This window comes from Polyodon spathula, chromosome 2, assembly GCF_017654505.1.
Source record: "Polyodon spathula isolate WHYD16114869_AA chromosome 2, ASM1765450v1, whole genome shotgun sequence".
Lineage (NCBI taxonomy): Eukaryota > Metazoa > Chordata > Actinopteri > Acipenseriformes > Polyodontidae > Polyodon > Polyodon spathula.
In genome coordinates, this window is record NC_054535.1 from 58,815,599 (window position 1) to 58,837,078 (window position 21,480).

At 36.7% G+C, this 21,480-nt stretch overlaps 1 protein-coding gene across 1 annotated transcript in view; it reads left to right on the plus strand.

Annotated features, from left to right (window-relative positions):
• The window catches only part of LOC121298802 (glutamate receptor ionotropic, delta-2), a 611,129-nt gene that overhangs the window by 291,373 nt on the left and 298,276 nt on the right, over positions 1 to 21,480 (plus strand). The gene's annotated exons all lie outside the window — the stretch shown is intronic.

Sequence of the window (21,480 nt, forward strand, 5' to 3'; positions counted from 1 at the left end):
TATATATATATATATATATATATATATATATATATATATATATATATATGAAAACCCTATTGCCACTTTTATATCCTACTGAAACATGTTTTGTAAATATGTTTGCTCTGCTGTCAATAATTGTTTCGTACAAAAGCATCCTGAACCCTGTATCTTAATCTTTCAAAACTGAAAACTGATTGTATGGAAAATTAATCTATAAACAAATTTGTTAAGATATATTTCTGTTTTTACTCAGAAACACCTACCTCACCAACATGGTCCCTCTGTGAGCTGTACAGTATGTATATTTTCAGCAATAAGCATCTAATCTTAAGACTCCCAGTGGGGCATTAACTGAGTGGGTTCAGGTTTTCCCTGTAACAAGCAATTTCAGATTAGAGCTTCAATTAAGGACAAGCAGACCTTTTAAAATGTGTGTTTTGATTCAAAGCATGTCTCGGTGGTAACATCACTCATAGTGTGTCTTATCGGCGATCCTGTGTACTGCTAGTGAGGGTACAGGGCAGAATACGCAACCCCCACCCCCCACCCTTTTAACCTCGGTGATCATCTGCAGCCAATCTATGACATCTGGGTCACGGCAACAATGTAGCAGAGCGGCATGCAGGGTAGTCAAGTGTTCAACCATGAATCAGTCTTTAACAGTGAATCTCTTTAATTATGACTTTACTTCCCTTATGGTACAATGCCTTTCACACACAGCCTGCTTGTAAAATGTATTGCTGCATGAAAGCAACCAGAAAGACTTGATGTATTACAATATACTCTGTGAAAAAAAACATTGTACTAAGATATCAGGGTTGTAAAAACATTTCTAAACACCTGCAATATACAGCACACAATATTGTGGAAATAGGCTGTCCCACACATTACTTTTTCATGTAAATGGAATCCATGACATGCATTCTGATACAACTTTTCTTTACTTGCACAGAACGTTTTTTCTCTGGATTTTCATGAAGATTCATTTGAACCTATGATTCAATATCTAATGGCATTTGTCCATGTTATTGTTAATCAGTGATTTATTGTGTCCTGGAATACTGTAAATAAAGGCCAAAATACAAATATAAATTGCCATTTTATCATCACCACCAATCTTGGTACCATAGCTCTTATTTGTTGCTGACATTTTCAAGCTTGCAGATACGTTTTTTAATCTTTGATAGAATATATATTCACCATGGGTTATTCATTTTGTTATGAAAGTGATGAGGGTTTTAATCAATTCCTCATTATTGGCAATGCAAAAAGTCTAGTTTTTTTTTTTTTTTTCCCTCAGTTGGAAATAAGGTTATTAGATGTGATGAAAGATTTAACTTCTGTGATAGTTACCAAAAAAACAAAGTTAGAAACCTACTGGTACGCTCTTATTGGTGAAAAAAAAAAGAATTGTTGCTTATCTGGGAGAGCAATATGATTCAGATTTGGGCAAAGTCCAAGCATCACAGAAAAAGCCTCTGGGAAAGGCTGCTCATCTGTTTCATAATTTGAGGCATACCACTTGATTCCAGGGTGGGGAAACCCATAATGGGTGTTCTGCTTGATTAGCTGACTAGCTAAGAGATCTGTTGTTTTTTTTTGCTCTTTTGTTTTTAATGTGCTTTGGATGTCATTACCATTAGTATGGTACATATTTTCAAAGGCATTAAGAGAACTGAGCAATTAAGAAAACATTTTTAATGGTCTTCTATGTAATATAGTTGTAATAAATGATTTGCAGTAATACAATTTTTCTTTGCATATCAACGGTACACATGACAGGGAGCTTGCAGTTCATTTTAAGACATATTCATAATATAGGCACTGAATAGTCTCTACCAGTTAATAATAGGAACAGCATAAAATAAAGTCTGCCTCACAAAGATATTGCTGTATTGCTTTTATTATTATCTCTTGTGATCCTTGGTGCTTCAGCCCTCTTGTGGTCTACAATGTAACTCAGACTGGAGATCTGTAAACCTTTCAAAACACCCTTTTCAATGTATAATCTATTGTATTTGCTCGAGTATATTTTGAGTAATGTAAACCCAAAACACAATCCTGAAGTTGGGGGGGGGGGGGTCGACCAATACACGAGCAAACATATGAACTGATCTACAATTTATAGTAAAAGCCTATATTTACTGATTGCGATGGCCGGCGGCAGCATGAACACTGTTCTCATTGCAGAACAAATGCTTTTAATTTCTCTCAAATTAAAATGCAAACATCTCAATATTTGGTGAAAATGATTCTGTGACATTGTCTATACATAAAAAAAAAAAAAATGAATTCCAAGTTTGTTCACATCCAGAGCTTTCACGTAAAACACAGATGCAGTTTCACTGAATTACAGCCAGCCACACCACCCCCCACATTCCATTGAAATACGTACTTCTGTGTGGGCTAGGAAGGAAGTGGGGGTGGGGCTTGTATACTAAAATAATAATACTGTAGGCTATACAAAAAAAAAAAAAAAAAAAAAAAAAAAAAACATGTACTTGTATTGCAGTTCTAGGTAGAAGTGCTTATAAAAATTTTATTTTTGCAAATTTGCAATTCAAACGCCATCAGGATATCTAATACACATAGCTCAAATATAGTACTGTAAATAATTAATTACTAGTAAATAACTCATTTTAATTGCTTTTTTTAAAATCATGTTACAATACTCTTTGTATATTATGAATGCCATTAAAGATATGAGTCATTCAGTTCAATTCTTTGTACAGTCCACTAGTGTAAGTACTTAAAATGTAGTCGTAGCATTCAGCTTAACCATTGTGAAAGATGTAAACGTGGTGATTGTCATCAGTGGGGATGCAGAGGTACACTTACATTATTCCATATACCTAGAGAACTGCTGGTCCAATTGTGATAAAGGGAAGAACACTTGATGTTTCGCATGAGGAAAAGCCAGGTAAACAGCCTGTTACAGTATTGTTCTTATAAAATGCACCCCCTGCCCAACTGTTAAGTAAATCAGGCAGAGTGGTTCTAAAAGTTCCAAGCTGCGCTGGTATGGTGACATATCTGCACAGGTTGGAACACTTGTTAGTCAATGAGATTGACTTATTGCCATTTCATAAATGCATAGAACCTCTTATCTTAGTGTTATGAATTATGGTAAAAATCATATAAAAATCACATTTTGGCATGGCTTCTTGTTAAAGGTTACATCTTTGGAATCAGTCAGTATTTGTAGTTCCAGATTGTTTTTCATTTTGGTTTATGTACTTGAATGTCATATTTGGTGTGGACAGAGCAACATTAGGACTGTGAAAGAGCAGAAGCCCTGCACATGGAAATGGGATATTTTTATTTACATTTGCTAGATATGGTAGGTCTGGGAATTGGAATCCCTGTATAATGAGACAGGTGTGGAAGGTGGCTAGGTGTTAATTGGTTTATTAAATGTTAATTAACCCTGGCCACCTGCTATAAAAGAGAAGTTGAGAAGCCTGTCCCTTTTGTCTCAGCAACCAGGAGATGAATGTGTGAACCCTCACGGCTGCTGTGTGAAACGGGTTATCACTGGGTGTAGACCACCATAACCCCAACTGTAAGTAAGGGGGTTAGGGGATTCTAATCCCACTCAAAGTTTATTTGAGTTAGGAAGAAGTTTCTGGAGAGGGACCTCCCTTTTAGTGGGAGCAGTGCTTGGCCACTGTTTAGGTCAGCTTTTGTTTTGTTAGTTGTGTTTGTTCAGTGTCTCATAAAAGACAGGAAATATTTTAATCTTTGTCTTCTGTGGAGGAGAAAGGTTTTGTAAAGCCAGGCCACAGTGTAAAGTTTAGTAGAATGACAGAACAGACGTGAAATAAATTTAAAAAAAGCCTGTAATCAGCACACAGTTCGTCAGGGCTGACTCTCAGTGAAAATAATTTATTAGGAAACGTACTCATAATAGGGCTAGTATATCATGTTGGACATGACAAACCTATGAATACTAATTTGCTTTATTTTTATAATTGGATTATTTTCCGGACATTGCCAAAGGATCTCCAAGCAGAAGGAGGTCTCATTTGTCTATTGCAACACAAGTTTTTTTGGCCTTTTTTTCTAATAGGCCTTTTTTTCTATTTCTTAAAACAGGATACTTTTACTAAATAAAAAAAAAAAAAGTAATTTGAGTGGAAAATTAAGATCATTTTTCATAATAGTGATTCTCTATAATAGAATGAACAATGGTGTTGGAGGAGATATATAGTAAAGAGCTGGGTGGCTTTTGTCCCTTGTAACTTATGAATACTTCCAATTTTTATGGTGGTTAAAAAGCTAAATAGCAACATTAGATAGCAACACTGTATGTAGATTTAAAAAAAAAAATCTTTGCACACATTTCAAATCTTTGAAAAACAAAATCAGGCCAAACATACAGTACCAGAGTCAGTGCTTTTTATATTTATAGATATTGTAAACAGGTAACATTTTCATTGTTTTTTACATTTTTCATCAATGCATGTTGAAAAAAAAAATAGATATTTTACTGTAGATGTTTATGGGTACAATAACAGATTAATGGGGCAGTAATAGGCTGTATTACAGATCCACAGTACCCATTGTTTTGAGTCTTAAATTAGTAAAATAGAAAGCTATTGAAACTTGTTATTGGTTTTCAGAAGCCTACAAATAAAGGTTTTTAATTTTATTATGTATTATCATGGAAGATTTATTTTAAGAGATTCACAGTTTGAAGGGCATGCTTGTAGCTGCCAGACAGTCCAATGTTTTATGTTTGGCAGGCTGTCTAAACTTCCTTACTTTTAGCTTGTTGAATCCCAGGATGGGATGCCAAAAATAAATGTTTGTATAACACCATTTTTTGATTAAACTGTCTGGCCGAAATACAGAAACCATTTTAAATCAGTTTTTTCCTTTTCCATCTATGATGAATGAGAATGATTTCATTTTGTCTCCAGCATAGACAGTGCTTTGCAGCTTACAATCTGGTGTTGTCTTTCGAGGCCACACTGTTTAAAAATGTATACTGCTTAATAAGCCTGTAAAAGCATCTTTATTCCTCCAGATATACTGTAAATATTCTTAGACTTGTGTTCCTCTGGAGTCCACTTGCATACAGTGCCTATAGTAAGTATTCACCCTCCTTGGACGTTTTCACAGTTTGTTGTGTTACAAACTGAAATCTTGATGATTTAAATGGGATTTTTTTTTCCTTTGACTTAAACAACCTACTCAACACTCTGAAGAGGCAAGATAATTTTTTATTGTGAAACAACAGCTAATGGAGAGAAAAAAAAAAAACCCTGAAATGTCTTGGTTAGATAAGTATTCAGTGCCCTGAGTCAATACTTGGTAGAACCACATTTGGCAACAATTACAGCTGTGAGTCTTTTGGGGTAAGTCTCAACCATGTTTACACATCCAGATTATGTAATATTCGCCCATTTTTGTCAAGATTGTTCAAGCTTTGTGAAGTTGGATGGGGATCGTTGGTGGACAACAATCTTCAAGTCTTGACCCAGATTCTCAATCGGATTCAAGTCCAGGCTTTGACTGGGCCGCTCTAGGACATTCACTTTCTTGTTTTTAAGCCATTCAGTGTTGCCAGGCATGCGGTTTTCCCGCGGAATCGGGCTACTTTAAAAACACATCCGCAGGAAATATTAAGGAGTATCGTTTTGATAACGTAATTAGATTAGTCGGTGGTATAACTTTAAAAAATGTAAACTGTTATCATGTTTGCAATATTGTTTGCAATACAGTACCAGCATTAGTGTTTTCAATAAAGGCATCACACTGTAATTCGGTTGCTGGCCTGGTATGAATGTTGATTTGTCCCTTCAGAGCTTCCGTACAAATTTGTTGACAGTGACGTGTGGATGAGCTATACTGGGGCTTGTAGTTTTTATCAAATTTATACCAGGTATCTTTTCTTACGAAAGCTTTTGATTGTTTTTTTTTTTGTTTGTTTGTTTTGTTTTTTTAATGAATAGGCCTGCGTGTTAATAATAAGCTTGCTTTCAGTTAAAACAAATAATTGGGCTATTTTTTAAGTGACTTTTGGCTATAAACCCAGCAGAAATCTAGCAACCCTGAAGTCACTCCAGTGTCACTTTGACTGTGTGCTTGGGGTCTTTGGAAAAAGAACAACATCATGAGATACTGTAATATAGTTTTAAATCTCACAAGCAAGATCAATCCTCAGTTTTTTGTAATCTCGTTTTATATTTTTATTGGTTGAAACCGAAAATCAGAAGCCCTAGCTACGAGGCATGTACAGGATTTCAAATAAAAATAGTTGGGCAGTTCTCATATGAGGACCTTCAGAAGTTTTGGTCTGCATTAAGATGAATACAAGAATAACAGTTAAAGGAAACATCCAAGCAGGTTTATTTTTGTGCGTTCATTTTATTATGCATCTGCACTGAAGCTTCAACTTTACAGTATTACAGTTTACACTTGAATTATTATTTTATATTTATTTTTCTGTAAAATGTAATATTGTAGAGGTATATATTTAACGTTCATAATAATAGATAATACTAGACATTTTTAGAGTTGCATAAATGCAGCCATGCAGTTCAATATGTTTTTTTAAGGCATAATGGTTAACATTTAGACATTTTAACAACTCATGGTTCACATTTTGTGTTCACAACAGTTAATATGGACAAGGCTAATGGTATATTTAGCTTATTATAAATGTTGTGAAGAAAGTGTCTATAGAAGAGCAGAGGAGCATTTTTCTTCATGGCACAGCGGGTCTATTTTAATAAATCTTTTCCCAGGCTACAGCATATGCGAGTGGAATTCGACCTTTAGAAGAACCATCCTCTTTTTCAATGGGTCAACCTAGCCTTTATAATGCTACACCCTGTCAACTTTCAAGAGACATTTTTTCTTATGATTGTTTGATTAAGTCTTTGAAGACTGATTAAGCTCACAAAAGTTAGGATTGAATGTGAATTAAAAAAGACAACTCAAAGATCACCAAAAAAACAGTTCACATGTTTCAGTAGCTGTGAATTTGTTTTGTAAACAGGTGTCCCAAATACATTTGGTTAACACACAATTATCCATTGTTAGCAGACTAATGCTATGTACACACACAGACTAAATGCAGTTTTGTGAGTTCAGTTTTTGCTCTTAATACTGTTTGTATACAACACCGCACTAGTTAATCCTTTTCAGAACAAGATCCAGGTCTGCTTGCTCAGGTTGATCTCTTGCAGTTTACCCTAATAAAACTCTACCACAGTAAAAATGAATGGCAAACCATGGTAAATTAGGGTTATTTGGGTTACTCATGAACATACAGGAAGTACGGTTGCCCATTTGCTTTAAATAGCGTTACTGCATATATGTGTCAGTGTCTGTTGCTGCCCAAATGGACATGTCTTATGTCAGGGTGGAAAAGAAAGGAGATTATTTAAGATAATACTCTTCACCCTCTCATTTTCATACTGTTGCTGATAAAAGGCAAAAAAAGCTATTTAATGATTTGGTTAATTTAATAAATGCTTGCTCATTCCAGTGCCTAATCTGTGCTGAAACCATCCATTTGATTTTATTGAATCAAAAAAGAAAATATGAAACCAGATTAAGTCTTGAGATGAGTGTTTGCAGCTGTACAATTATATTTCCTCACTGTGACATATTTCCTCATTAGGTCCTGTACTCAAATGACCTGAGACAGGTGGGAGTATTTGAACAATTTTCCTTTGTTTTTTATTGTGATTGTGTGGGAGATTTAGAATATTGTGGCAAATTTCTCTACTAATTTTTCTTAAACATAAAAACTATTGTATAAAAACACATTTTGTCAAAACAGCAGACCGTTTGATAACCAGATAAAGTTAGCAACCAGATAAAGTTAACAATATACTGTACTCCCCTCAACTTTTTTTTTTTCCCAGAACACAACCCCATTTTGCAGTTGCAGAAAGATACATTCAATAAAAACATATTTAAAGTTTAAAATTGTGTTGTTTTGTTTTTACAAAATAAACAGAGCAATTTTATGAGCACAATAACCATCAACAGGGTGTGCAGCGAGACATATATTAATGCTCTTCTGGGTGGTTGAATGCTCTCAGCCCGGAGCCTTGTGCCTTACAACACACCCTGGTGTCTGGTAAGATATGTCTTACCGCACACCCTGTGATGGGCTATTGCAGCTTGAAGCCACAAAAGTCAGGAAATGCCATACCACCCATAACTCAGCTGTATCCAGGTTAGGAGTTTACCATAGAACTAAGATGTGATGGGTAAGGTAGCATTTAATGATAAGGGAAGCCATAAAAAAAAAAAAAAAAAAAATTAAAACCTTTGCCACAACACCTTTAAGAAGGAAAAGTTACACTAAACAATGATAAGGAGAACAGTGAAAATATTTTAGAAATATTTAGCAACACAGTGAAAAGTTCAGCTGAACAATAATAATGAGGTATCATTGTGAGCTACATTCAATGTGCAATATATTGCTACAATATCATTAACAGTGCAGCTGTTGACGCAGATGTGCTTTGATCTTTAAAGGTGATTTGCCCCTAGCTGTTATGTATCTTGTTCAGTCAATCGCATTATTTAATTTATCCAAGCCATTTTATAAAATACATGTTCGTACTTATGCCATTTTCACTGCTTACCTTATCAATGAATGCTACCCTGCCCATCACACAACAGTATTTGTGCTAAAAATCTTACCTGAATGCAGCTGAGTTATGGATGGTAGGTCATTTCTTGACTTTTGTGGCTTCAAGCTGCACCATTGAAATTAATTTAATTGTCATTTTTTTTGTAAGAAAAGTCATTACTTTTGAGGCCGAAACCATAACTATTAACAACGTTTTTTGTAATGAAACATGAAACCATAACAATCCTTCAATCTGGTTTATCAACTGTATACTCCTGTTTGCTGTCTTTTAAAATGGTTAACCAGGGTGAAAGCAGGTTGCTGGCTGCAAATTATGTCACTGAATAAAAAAATAAATAAACTTTGTTTTATCTAATTAAAAATATAAGTGGATTTAGGTTGAATGTGGCTGAAAAAAAAATATTTTCATTCATTGTCCTAGACTTGTAACCTTTTGACTGCTGACATTTCAATCAGTTTCCGATGTGTGCCATATTCACTAAGCAAAACTACATCCTGATATGCAAACATTCAATTTGCCTTACTTGAGAGTAGGGATTTTACATATTTAAACAGTTGTTTTACCAGTTCTGAAAATACCAGCTATATGGGTGTTTCCTGTTGATCAGAATGATTTGCAATACCAGATGTTCAGAAGTAATTAAAAAAAAAAAAAAAAAAAAAAAACCTGAAATTACTGCAACAGATGCATTGAGAAATGTAAAAGTGAAAACACAATCTGCTTTCTCAGTGTGAACAGAAGGAATTATATATTATTATACTGTTTGACACAAATGTGGGAGGTTTATGATAAACTAAAAAGTTGTTTGCGTAACACAACAAATCACGTTAATGTGCTAATTATTCTGCTCATTTTAGTAGTCAGTGAGTGGGTAGCGTTAGTGGTTTGGGGAAACTCTTTCATTCCCACATAACTGTGAAGGCTTGTACACATTTTCAAATCTATCAAACAAGAATCACACACTTTTACAGTAACCAAAACAGTACAGTCGCAGACAAGTCTTGCCACAGTACACGTAACATGTTAAATAAAAATATTTAGTGAACGTTAGCCACTAATTTAATATACTATCACAAAAACCAAAATACACAATTTCTGGTAGTTTTATTTAATAATCTTTAAAAAAGCAATTTCAGATATGTGTTCATGACAAAAGTATTGGCATCTTTACTAAAAAAAATCTGAATAGAACTAATTTAAAAAGATATCCACTGATTGAAAAAGAATGTTTGGAAACACAGCAGATGATGGTCAAGACAAAAAATTTGGATTCACATTTGAAAAAAGCACTAATAGCAAACTACAAAAAGGAAATAGTTAAAGAACAGTAGCAAACAAATATGGAATACCAAAATCCTCAATTACAGCAATAATCCACTGAAGAAATTCAGCTGAAATGTTTGAAAGAAGTGGACATCCAAAGAAAATTATTGGTACAGCAAGAAGGAGAATACAAGATTAAAAGCCAATGACTTATTTAGAAACATAATTGTACTGTACAAAGGACACAGTACACAAGAGTTGTATACCCCTAGACCTCACTGCAAACCACTTTTAAAGAAAATGGAAAAAAAAAAAAAAACTGTCTTAAACAAGCCAAGACATATGAACAGGCATCTAAAGCATTCTTAAACAGAATTCTCTGGTACAGTGAAACTAAAATGGAGCTACAGTATGCTTGGAGAAAAAAAGAGAAAGCCTTCAAATAAGGAAACCTTGTACTTACACGTAAACATGTAGGTATTTGATCACGATATGGGGTGTTGTAGCAGCTCGGGGACTGGAGACATTCGGGTGATTGAAGATCGAATTAATGCAGCCATGTATCAAAACATTTTACAATGTACAATGATACCATCTGCTCCTAGGCTGATTGGCAACATGACAGTGATCCAAGTCCTGGAATGACCTTCGCAGTCACAAGATCTCAAACCAGTTCTTGAGTGTAAAAGATAAAACTGGCTTAGTTGTGTGATCGGAGGACACCCACTGAACCTTTAGTCCTGGGAATTGCTGCGCTGAGGGGAAAAAATTATTTGGGCATTATAAATTGGGGTGAAAATCAGGAGTGAAATAATTGGGCACTTAAAGAAAGAATTATCATAAATATCTGAAAGCCATAATAAAAGCAAAAGGAAGAGACACAAAATATTAACGCTGGGATGCCAATACTTTTGTCATGAATGAATGAGTGTTTGCTTTTTTATAAAGATTATTAATGAAATTACTAAACATTCTATATTTTGCTTTTTGTTTTACAAAAAAAAGTGGTTAAAGTTTACTAAATGCTTGTCCTTAAACTTTACCTTGAATTATGGTATAATAAGCGTAGGGTGCTAATACTTTTGTCTGGGACTGTACCTTATATGCCAGTATCTGGTTCAACAAGCCCACTGCAGTCTGCTGTAAGCTCCTGTGAAAAAATCTGAACCCTGACACTGTAGCATTATGATCATCCACAGCCTTAATTTCAGAAGTTCTAACCTGCAGTGTCCCACTATAAAATTAGCATCAGTGTGCTTGATTTTACTTTCTGATGTTTTCACATTTTCAGAAATAAATCCCAAGAGCCTTTATAGGACATTACCAGGGATTATCTCTTGGTATAGCAAATAATGGTCCATTGGCAAAACTGAATGTCTGTCATGCCAATCAGTAAGCAATTATACCATATGGATACTTTCTATATAAGTCTGAACAGGTAGTTTTTGAAGGTTCTCAGTCAGCTACGTATATACTACACTGGGGAAAGGTTAATTGGCAAAAAAAAAAAAAAAAGCTAAAAATGCCACCTTGATCATTAGAATGGTGTATCATTATTTTTAAAGATAATTATGAAAAACAGATCCATCTCAAATTTCTAGTATCCATCGATTTATATATATATATATATATATATATATATATATATATATATATATATATATATATATATATATATATATATATTTTTTATTTTTTTTTTTTTTTTTTACCTGTGCATTAGCCAGAAGTGCCGTGCTTCAGAAAACAATTAACAAGGTGTCCATCACTGGACTACCAGACTAATCAACAACCTGCATTTGCATTGATATGTCAGGGTGAATACCTACCTTATACGTATTATTGTGGCTACCCCCTGTGTTGCATGCTTTCCTGCATATTTTTTCTACATGATCTCCATTGTTTGGAATGATGTACATTCATTCTGTGGCATCTGGAGAATGCATGGCACCCAGAGTAACTGGGGACAGGATAAAATGAGTGGTTTAGCTATTTTTAGCAGGATACTGGTGAGTTGTGTCAGGGTTATCTATAATATTTATAGGGAAGAAATAGAAATTACCAGTCAATCTGCAGTGGTTCACCTGAGTGACTTCCTGGAAAGCCTCATTCAATAACTGGGTGGTTTTTATTCCTAGGAAATATAGCACTGTGAAGTGATGAGACTGCCTCATCTGCCTTAATGGGAAGGAGTGGTGCCACGCCACCATATGGCAGGAGGAGCAACTGCCAGAGACAGACTTCTATGCCTTTCAAGTCACCTGCAGTGGTGGTTTAGATGCCATCCTTGCTGGCTTGGAGGACCAAGGGTGGTGCTTGGCCTGTGGAGAATTCAGACATACTGCGGTGTGCTGCCCCCACCAGGGTGAAAAGGAGGAGTCGCCACCTGCCCAGAAGAACGGGGGAGGAGCCGTTCGCGGAAGCAAACCAGGAAGGCAGTGCTAGAGAAAGAGAGCTGTTGCCGTCCCAAGTGCCAGAGACGGAGCCGCTGCCATCTCCAGAGCTTAGAAGGGGGAGCCCAAGCATCCACAGCCCAAGAGGGGGAAACCAGCATCTCCAGCGTGCAAGAGGGGCGGCCTGCATTTCCAGAGCCCGAGAGAGCCGCACCAGTCTTCAGTGAGCGAGGGAGAGTCACACCAGTCTCCAGTGAATGAGGGAGAGCCGCATCACCAGAGGCAGAGGGAGACTACATGCCGGTCCCACCTGCACCACTAGAGGGAGACTACCTTCCACTCCCACCTCCACTGCTAGTTGGAGACTACCTACTTCTCCAGCCTCCACCGCTATAGGGAGACTACCTGCCACTCCCGCCTCCACTGATAGAGGGAGACTACCTGCTGCTCCCACCTCCACCGCTAGAGGGAGAAGCCCCACTGTTTCCATCGCTACAGGGAGAAGCTCCACTGTTTCCAACGCGAGAGGGAGAAAGTCAGCTGTCGCCAAAGTAAAAGGGAGAAGCGCAGCGGCTTGTGGAGCGTACAAGACAACAGCCGGGCCAACCTCAGCAGTCACTGCATTTGCTGTTGAGTGGAGCCCGGCGAAAGCCAGTTGCACATCCATGTCTGAACTGCCTCCCGAGGGTCCGCTGCTGCCGTTGCCTCCCTAGGGTCCGCCCAGGTTTGCCTGTCCCGCACCGCCCAGGGTTGACTACCCTGCCCCGCTGCCAGCATTTCCGCTGACAGCGTTGCCTTTGGAGGCCACATGTTCAGAGGAAGCCGCCTTTCTGCTGCAAGGATTGCCCCAGCTGGAGAAGCCAGCCGGTGCGCTGTCATCATGGCCGCTGACAGCATTGCTAATATCAGCACTGCAGTTGCCAGCCTGGCCACTGAGAACATTCCCACCTGGTAGCACCTGGATGTCTCCACTCATGGCTCAGGGTGAGGGACAAGACTTTTTTTAACTTTACGGGGGTGGTGGCATAAAAGCAGCCAGAAATCCTCCCTCCTGGGAGAGCAGTTTGGCAAGGGGGAATCTGTGTTGTTTCTGCATTTTGTATTTGTAACAAGTGACATTGAAATCCCAGCCTACGTTTTTGTGTTTTGTTTTAACCTTTTGGCCCATGAGCCTTTTTGTTTGTATTTTTGTGGTATTTAGTTTATTAAATGTGCTCTTTAGCGTCTGTCTCACCATTACCCTGCAACATACGTAATGATTAAATAAACCAGATACATTCATTTTGGCAAATACTATGAGTCAAATATAATGAAAGCTGAGAATATACAGGCACATGATTACCTTACATTTCTGGTGAAATCGAAAATTGATCAATTCATTCATTCATAGCAGTTTTTTGTGCATGTGATATGTTTTGATCAGATGTCAACTGAAAAACATATGAAATAAACTGTTGCAGCCTGCATATGCATCCCTGATCCTCTGCTTTTATAGTTATAGTTGGGTGGTCAAACTTATTTTTTTTGATGAAACAGAAAAATATGTAATGAGATGTTAGCAATCAGTTTTAACCTAATTTAAAGATACCGGAAACAAACATTTAAAAAAAATGACGATGATGAGTTATCAGGTTACAAAACAGTACTGTAACTGTAACTGTACTGTAACTGTCAGTTTTGATTTGATTAGCAACTAATCGCTCTCGGTGCCAATAAAGTGTTCTTTTAACCGAAGTTCCTGTTCCCTTTTAGGCAGAGCATTTACCATGGGGAACATTCCATTTTACCACAAAGTTGTTCCATAAGCCGAAGTGTCTCTTATCAGGTGCTTCTGTAGGTGGAGACTACTGTATTGCTGTTTTATATAATGATACATTTTTTACAACTATTGTATGGCCTGTTTTTGGGCACTACTTCAGTCTGTTCACTGAGCTAGATCTTGTGCATCTGGGGTATTTATAGAACCATAGGAGGCCTTGCTAAATGAATCCTTGTAGTTTACTTTCTGTAATTGGGGTGCTTTAGGTGTCGCTCGCTCATGAGTCCATGTGGATTGCTTTAGTATTAAGCACCTGAGGCAGCTGGACTTCTGACGGAATTAAAACTCAGGTCGTCTAAGCCCTAGAAACTATGAACCCTAGTTTGAAGCAAGTGCAAAGGAAAATTAACAATAATCTTCCTGCAACTAAATAGTTTCTTGTTAGTTTAATAATGTTACAATATTTTTTATACAGTTTTTTTTTTTTTTTTTTTTTTTTTCAAATCACTGTAAAGACTGGATTAATTTAAGAAAATAACAATTTTATTAGATTTAATTTTAACCTAATTACCCCTGGAAGCCTATGAATTATTGCTGGTGTCAATCAATGGTTTGCTTGAAACACTACACCGCTTGAATAATGATAATGTTTAGTCAGTATTATGGAACTTAAACTTGAAATTGGTATGTTAGTGTTTTCACTAATTACATGATTAGTAGGGCTCTGCGTTTTATGGGAATTGCTTTCTTAGGCGCACTTCATTCCTCCCACCGCAAGGTGGTCATGTAATCTGTTTAATTAAACCACTTATTGATTAATAATCTCCCGATTCCTTTAATCATCTCAATTAGACATTCTATTAACGCGCAGTGGTGCGTTCATTAGGCGCAGCAGCAGCTCCAGACAATTATTAGTCATGCATCCCTTTATTACTAAATCATTTGCAGTTTACTAGTAGGAACACATCATTTGTCAACAATATATAAAAAAAACAGCACTGATTCCCAGAACAATTTATATAAAATGCTGAAATCATAATGTGGCACATAGAAAGTAAGTTGTGTAGAAACAAAATAGAATTGCCAGGAAAATAGGTACCCCTTAAAAAAATAAAACAACTAAACATTAATATAATTGCGATGGTGGCACCCTGTCAGTAGGTGGCACTCTAAGGCTCACTGGCAGCCGTTTCATAGGCTATTGTTGTTAGAAAACTCAGTGGTGATTATATGAAGACAGGCTGCTGTATTGTGTAAAGTTCAACCAAACTTTTATTATTATTTTGCAGAGACCAACAAGTGGAAGCAAAATAAATATGTTGCACCTGAATTGTAGTTGATTCTCATTCTCTGCGTGTTACAATAATATGAATGCTGTATGTATATAATATATATATATATATATATATATATATATATAAAAGCCTTTCGTGTTAAATTGGGAAATTATATTCTTTATTTGAAGAACATAAGAAAGTTTACAAACGAGAGGAGGCCATTCGGCCCATCTTGCTCGTTTGGTTGTTAGTAGCTTATTGATCCCAAAATCTCATCAAGCAGCTTCTTGAAGGATCCCAGGGTGTCAGCTTCAACAACATTACTGGGGAGTTGATTCCAGACCCTCACAATTCTCTGTGTAAAAAAGTGTCTCCTATTTTCTGTTCTGAATGCCCCTTTTTCTAAACTCCATTTGTGACCCCTGGTCCTTGTTTCTTTTTTCAGGCTGAAAAAGTCCCTTGGGTCGACACTGCCAATACCTTTTAGAATTTTGAATGCTTGAATTAGGTCGCCACGTAGTCTTCTTTGTTCAAGACTGAACAGATTCAATTCTTTTAGCCTGTCTGCATATGACATGCCTTTTAAGCCCGGAATAATTCTGGTCACTCTTCTTTGCACTCTTTCTAGAGCAGCAATATCTTTTTTATAGCGAGGTGACCAGAACTGCACACAATATTCAAGATGAGGTCTTACAAGTGCATTGTACAGTTTTAACATTACTTCCCTTGATTTAAATTCAACACTTTTCACAATGTATCCGAGCATCTTGTTAGCCTTTTTTATAGCTTCCCCACATTGTCTAGATGAAGACATTTCTGAGTCAACAAAAACTCCTAGGTCTTTTTCATAGATTCCTTCTCCAATTTCAATATCTCCCATATGATATTTATAATGTACATTTTTATTTCCTGCGTGCAGTACCTTACACTTTTCTCTATTAAATGTCATTTGCCATGTGTCTGCCCAGTTCTGAATCTTGTCTAGATCATTTTGAATGACCTTTGCTGCTGCAACAGTGTTTGCCACTCCTCCTACTTTTGTGTCGTCTGCAAATTTAACAAGTTTGCTTACTATACCAGAATCTAAATCATTAATGTAGATTAGGAATAGCAGAGGACCTAATACTGATCCCTGTGGTACACCGCTGGTTACCACACTCCATTCTGAGGTTTTTCCTCTAATCAGTACTTTCTGTTTTCTACATGTTAACCACTCCCTAATCCATGTACATGTGTTTCCTTGAATCCCAACTGCGTTCAGTTTGAGAATTAATCTTTTGTGTGGGACTTTGTCAAAAGCTTTCTGGAAATCTAAATAAACCATGTCATATGCTTTGCAATTATCCATTATCGATGTTGCATCCTCAAAAAAATCAAGCAAGTTAGTTAGGCACGATCTCCCTTTCCTAAAACCATGTTGACTGTCTCCCAGTACCCTGTTACCATATAGGTAATTTTCCATTTTGGATCTTATTATAGTTTCCATAAGTTTGCATATAATAGAAGTCAGGCTTACTGGTCTGTAGTTACCTGGTTCAGTTTTGTTTCCCTTTTTGTGGATCGGTATTACGTTTGCAATTTTCCAGTCTGTCGGTACCACCCCTGTGTCAAGAGACTGCTGCATGATCTTGGTTAGCGGTTTGTAAATTACTTCTTTCATTTCTTTAAGTACTACTGGGAGGATCTCATCCGGCCCAGGGGATTTGTTTATTTTAAGAGCTCCTAGTCCCTTTAACACTTCTGCCTCAGTTATGCTAAAGTTATTTAAAACTGGATAGGAACTGGATGACATGTGGGGCATGTTGTCAGTATCTTCCTTTGTAAAAACTTGTGAAAAGTAATCATTTAATATATTTGCTATTTTTTTTTCTTCATCTACGATTTTGCCATTTGTATCTCTTAAACATTTAATCTCCTCTTTGAATGTTCTCTTGCTGTTGTAATATTGGAAAAACATTTTGGAATTGGTTTTAGCTCCCTTAGCAATGTTTATTTCTTTTTCTCTCTTGGCCTTTCTAACTTCCTTTTTGACTTGCGTTTGCAGTTCTGTGTACTCTTTCTGCGTACTTTCTTTTTGGTCCTTTTTTAATGCTCTGTAAAGTGCCTTTTTTGCTGAATATTTTTTTTATTGATCTATTAAACCATTTTGGCAATTTAGTTTTACATTTAGATTTGTCTACTTTAGGGATGTAATTGTTTTGCGCCTCTAGTACTACATTTTTGAAGAACAACCATCCTTCTTCTGTGGGTGTTTTCTCTATTTTACTCCAATCTACTTCTGTTAGTCTCTGTTTCATACCTTCATAGTTTGCTTTTCTAAAATTGTAAACCTTAGCTTTAGTCTTTACTTTTGGGGATTTAAAAAACACTTCAAATGAGACCATGTTGTGGTCTGAGTTTGCCAGTGGTTCTCTGACCTCTGTTTTAGTTATTCTATCTTCGTTATTTGAAAAGACTAAATCAAGGCATGCCTCCCCTCTAGTGGGTGCCTTCACAAATTGTGTTAGGAAGCAGTCATTTGTCATTTCCACCATTTCTATTTCATCCTTCGCGCTACCCACCGGGTTTTCCCATTTTATTTGGGGGAAGTTGAAATCCCCCATTAGTATGGCTTCTCCTTTGCTACACACATTTCTAATGTCATTGTATAACAGATTATTGTGCTCACCGTCTGAATCTGGCGGTCTATAGCATGCTCCTATTATTATGCCTTTTGAATTTTTGTCTGTTATTCTGACCCATATTGATTCGGTTTTATTTTCTTTGTCCAGGTTTAACACCTGGGCTTCAAGACTGTTTCTTATGTATAGCGCTACCCCTCCTCCTCTTCTGTCCTGCCTGTCTTTCCTATACAGTGTATACCCACAAATATTATATTCGTCCCCATCACTCTCAGATAACCACGTTTCTGTAACACCTATCACATCATAGTTACCTGTTAGTGCAGTAGCTTCAAGTTCTAGAATTTTGTTTCTGATACTTCTAGCATTTAGATAAATACATTTAATGGTTGTCTTACCTGAGTTGTTGTTCTTGTTTTGATGCGGTCTCCCTTCTGTTTTTTTGTTGATTTCTCCCCCCTTCCTTTCTAGTTTAAATGCTTCCGAACCTGCTCGAGGATCTTTTCTCCGAGTAGACTAGTTCCCTTGTTATTTAAATGCAGTCCATCCCGTCTATACAGATAGTCCTCGTTGTAGAATGTGGTCCAATGATCAAGATAGATGAAGCCTTCCCGTGTGCACCACGTCTTCAGCCATTCGTTTTGATTAATTATTTCCAGCTGTCCATATGGTCCTTTGCAAGGTGCGGGAAGTATACCAGAAAATACCACAGTTTTGGTTTTCTCTTTTAATTTCCTTCCTAGCTCTCTGAATTTGTTTTGCAGGGATTTTGGTCTGTCTCTTCCAAGATTGAGAATGATTTCAAGAGAATGATTCAGCTTTAATCCAAAATTCATTCAAAGTCATTCCACTGCCATGTTCTTTTGCATATGGTAGTTATTTGTCCATTTTTGATTTACAGTCAGCATCAAATCCTGGAATAGAATATAATGGGAGGGCTTCCAGATACAAATTACACATTTGTTGTGGGTCGAATCACTGTCCTCACTGCCATCAGAAAGTTATGAGCTGGTTTAAAAAAAACAGGGTTTCTTTTTGCATTGATCCAGGTTATAGTAATTAGTCAGTTTTTCAGAAACGTCATGGAAGGTTTTTACACAGTTTGTTTATTGCGGAGTCTGTGCTGTGTACCTCTTGTGCCATTTCTCAGTATATATTTATTAATTCTGCAACTTTATTATATGTTTGATGGACTCACGTCACGGCTTTCAAACAACTGAATCAGATCCACCAGTCCCTTGTCATGCGTTGCAATTAAAGGGAGAGTTGAGATTTTAAACTTTTCACATCTTTAAGCAATTTCTGAAGGTCCCTTAACACCACCGTGTTTGGTGAAATGTGCATTTACTTTTCCACAAAGTCTGCGTCAAAAGGGATGTGTCTAGAATGATATTCAGCAGCAGAATACCAAGTGCCCCATCGTGTTATGCATGGCTTTATGTGTAAAGTACAGCCTTCTTGTTGGATTTCTTCTGTCAGGTGATCTTCAAAACATAGTTTTCTGCTTGGGCAATGTTTAAACAATTTTTTTAAAGTTTGCAACCAGCTGGTCTGCTTTCGGAAAATTATTTGCCCAGAAATCGCTGGCAAGGGCTATTATGTGGGCATTACAAGTCAAATGTACTGAATTTGGCAGTAAACCTCGAAGAATATCGTTGTATGCCTTGGTCATGTAACTGGCATTATCAGAGACAAATCCAGTCACATTATTAAAATTAACTTCAAATGCGTTTAAACATTTCACCACGCCCTGTGCCATCAATGAGTAATTCACAGAGTGCAGATTAACTGTATCAGCTAATATTACTTTCAGTTCGAAGGTATTTGATAATCCTTGGAGAACAAACAAAATGTATAAAACATACTGATCATTGGCATTTGTAGACTCGTCAGTAACTACAGGTACACTGCCAGACATCTTTACCAGTTGTACAATTTTTATGTTGTGTAACTCAGCAATTTGGGGTAGATATTCCCTTCTCAGTGGACCCGCTGTAGGAATTGCTCCTGCATTTATTACATGTTTGTTCAGAAATGCACATAATTATCAATTTTTTTCCAGGGGAATAGTAGCACAAATAAATGCCTCTATCAAATCAAAAATAACATCTTATCAGCGTTCATTTTTTTTTTTTTTTACTGGAGGACGCTGTCTCATCTCAGCCTTTTGTTTTTTTTATTTTTCTGTTGATAAATTGCAAGTTGTGCAAAACAAATGATGCCCACGGTGTACAGAACACCAGGTGGATATTGTTGAGTGCGTTCGCTCAGTGAAATGCTTTTTGATTGCGATGTCTTTGACTCCATGTTTAGGTCTCTCGATTTTTCTTTCAACGCATCAATTTATTCAATTACCATTTATACTCATCATAATTAGCTTTTATTTTTCTAATTAGTCAAAGCATAATGTGTTGATTTCTTGTTGAATTTGATTACTATAACTGTGGCTGTAGGGACATCTAGGGGATAGCAGCTGAATTACAATTTAAAAAAAAAAAATGGTTGTGCAAAACGCAGGACCCTAATGATTAGTATATCAAAAATATGTATCAAAGAAAAATCTTAAACCTAGCCACCAGATTAAACAATACATATAATACAATTACTGATGGAACAAATGGAATGGAAAACAATGTCATTTGGGAAATTACTCTTGGGATTTCTCTGTAGCTATACAGTCTCACATTATGATTAAAATTAAAGAATCTTTCACTATTCTTTGAAAAAATATTCAAACATAAAAAATTCATGTCCTCACCAGTACCGGTTTCTGGTCTCTTGGGACCAGACAAGCTCCAGAGAGCTTAGCCATATCTTAAAATTCTAGGTAAGTTATTTATTCCAGGTATTGTTTAACATTGATTATTGTAGTAAGAAAACACACAAACACATTGACAGAAACACAAGATTATCCAAGATCTTTTTCTAAACACCTGTGAACCATTTCAGAACTGAGGCTTAAACTTCTTATTGCATGTATTTTCTTGATGCGTGTAATAAGTCTGCTTATGTCCTACCTTATTTTTTGTCTTTCTTAGTTTGTTTCAAGAGGGGCCTAGAAAACTCACAGGGGGGACCTCAGTAATCAGGTCTTACTTCTTTTTAGGTTATCCAGGTTCAAAAAGGGAGCGCCTCTTTGTAGTGTAGAGCTGACACAGTAATAGCATGATTGCACAGTTTGTTTTTCATTTTCATCCATGCCCTTCTACAAACCCCTCTGTGGCTCAAGCCAGAGCACTTTGCATATCAGAGTGCTGCTTTTGTTTATTTTTCTGCTTGTTTCAGCATTGGAGGTTCTGACTTCTAACTTGTCCTTGCTGCATGTTTTATATTTGAGCAAGAGGTGGAAAATGTGTGTGGTTTTAAACAAAGCTCCTCCATATTCCAGCTCAAGGCTAATGGATAATGCAGAAGAAATAGATGTCAATTAGTCCGATCTGAGTGGTATTGTATAGTAGCATAGCCTAAAGGTACTTCCACATATCTTAACCTTGTTGGAGTAACACGTCTGGTGAATCCACTCATGATAGCAAAAATTATGGATTCTCAGAGTGGTTCTGT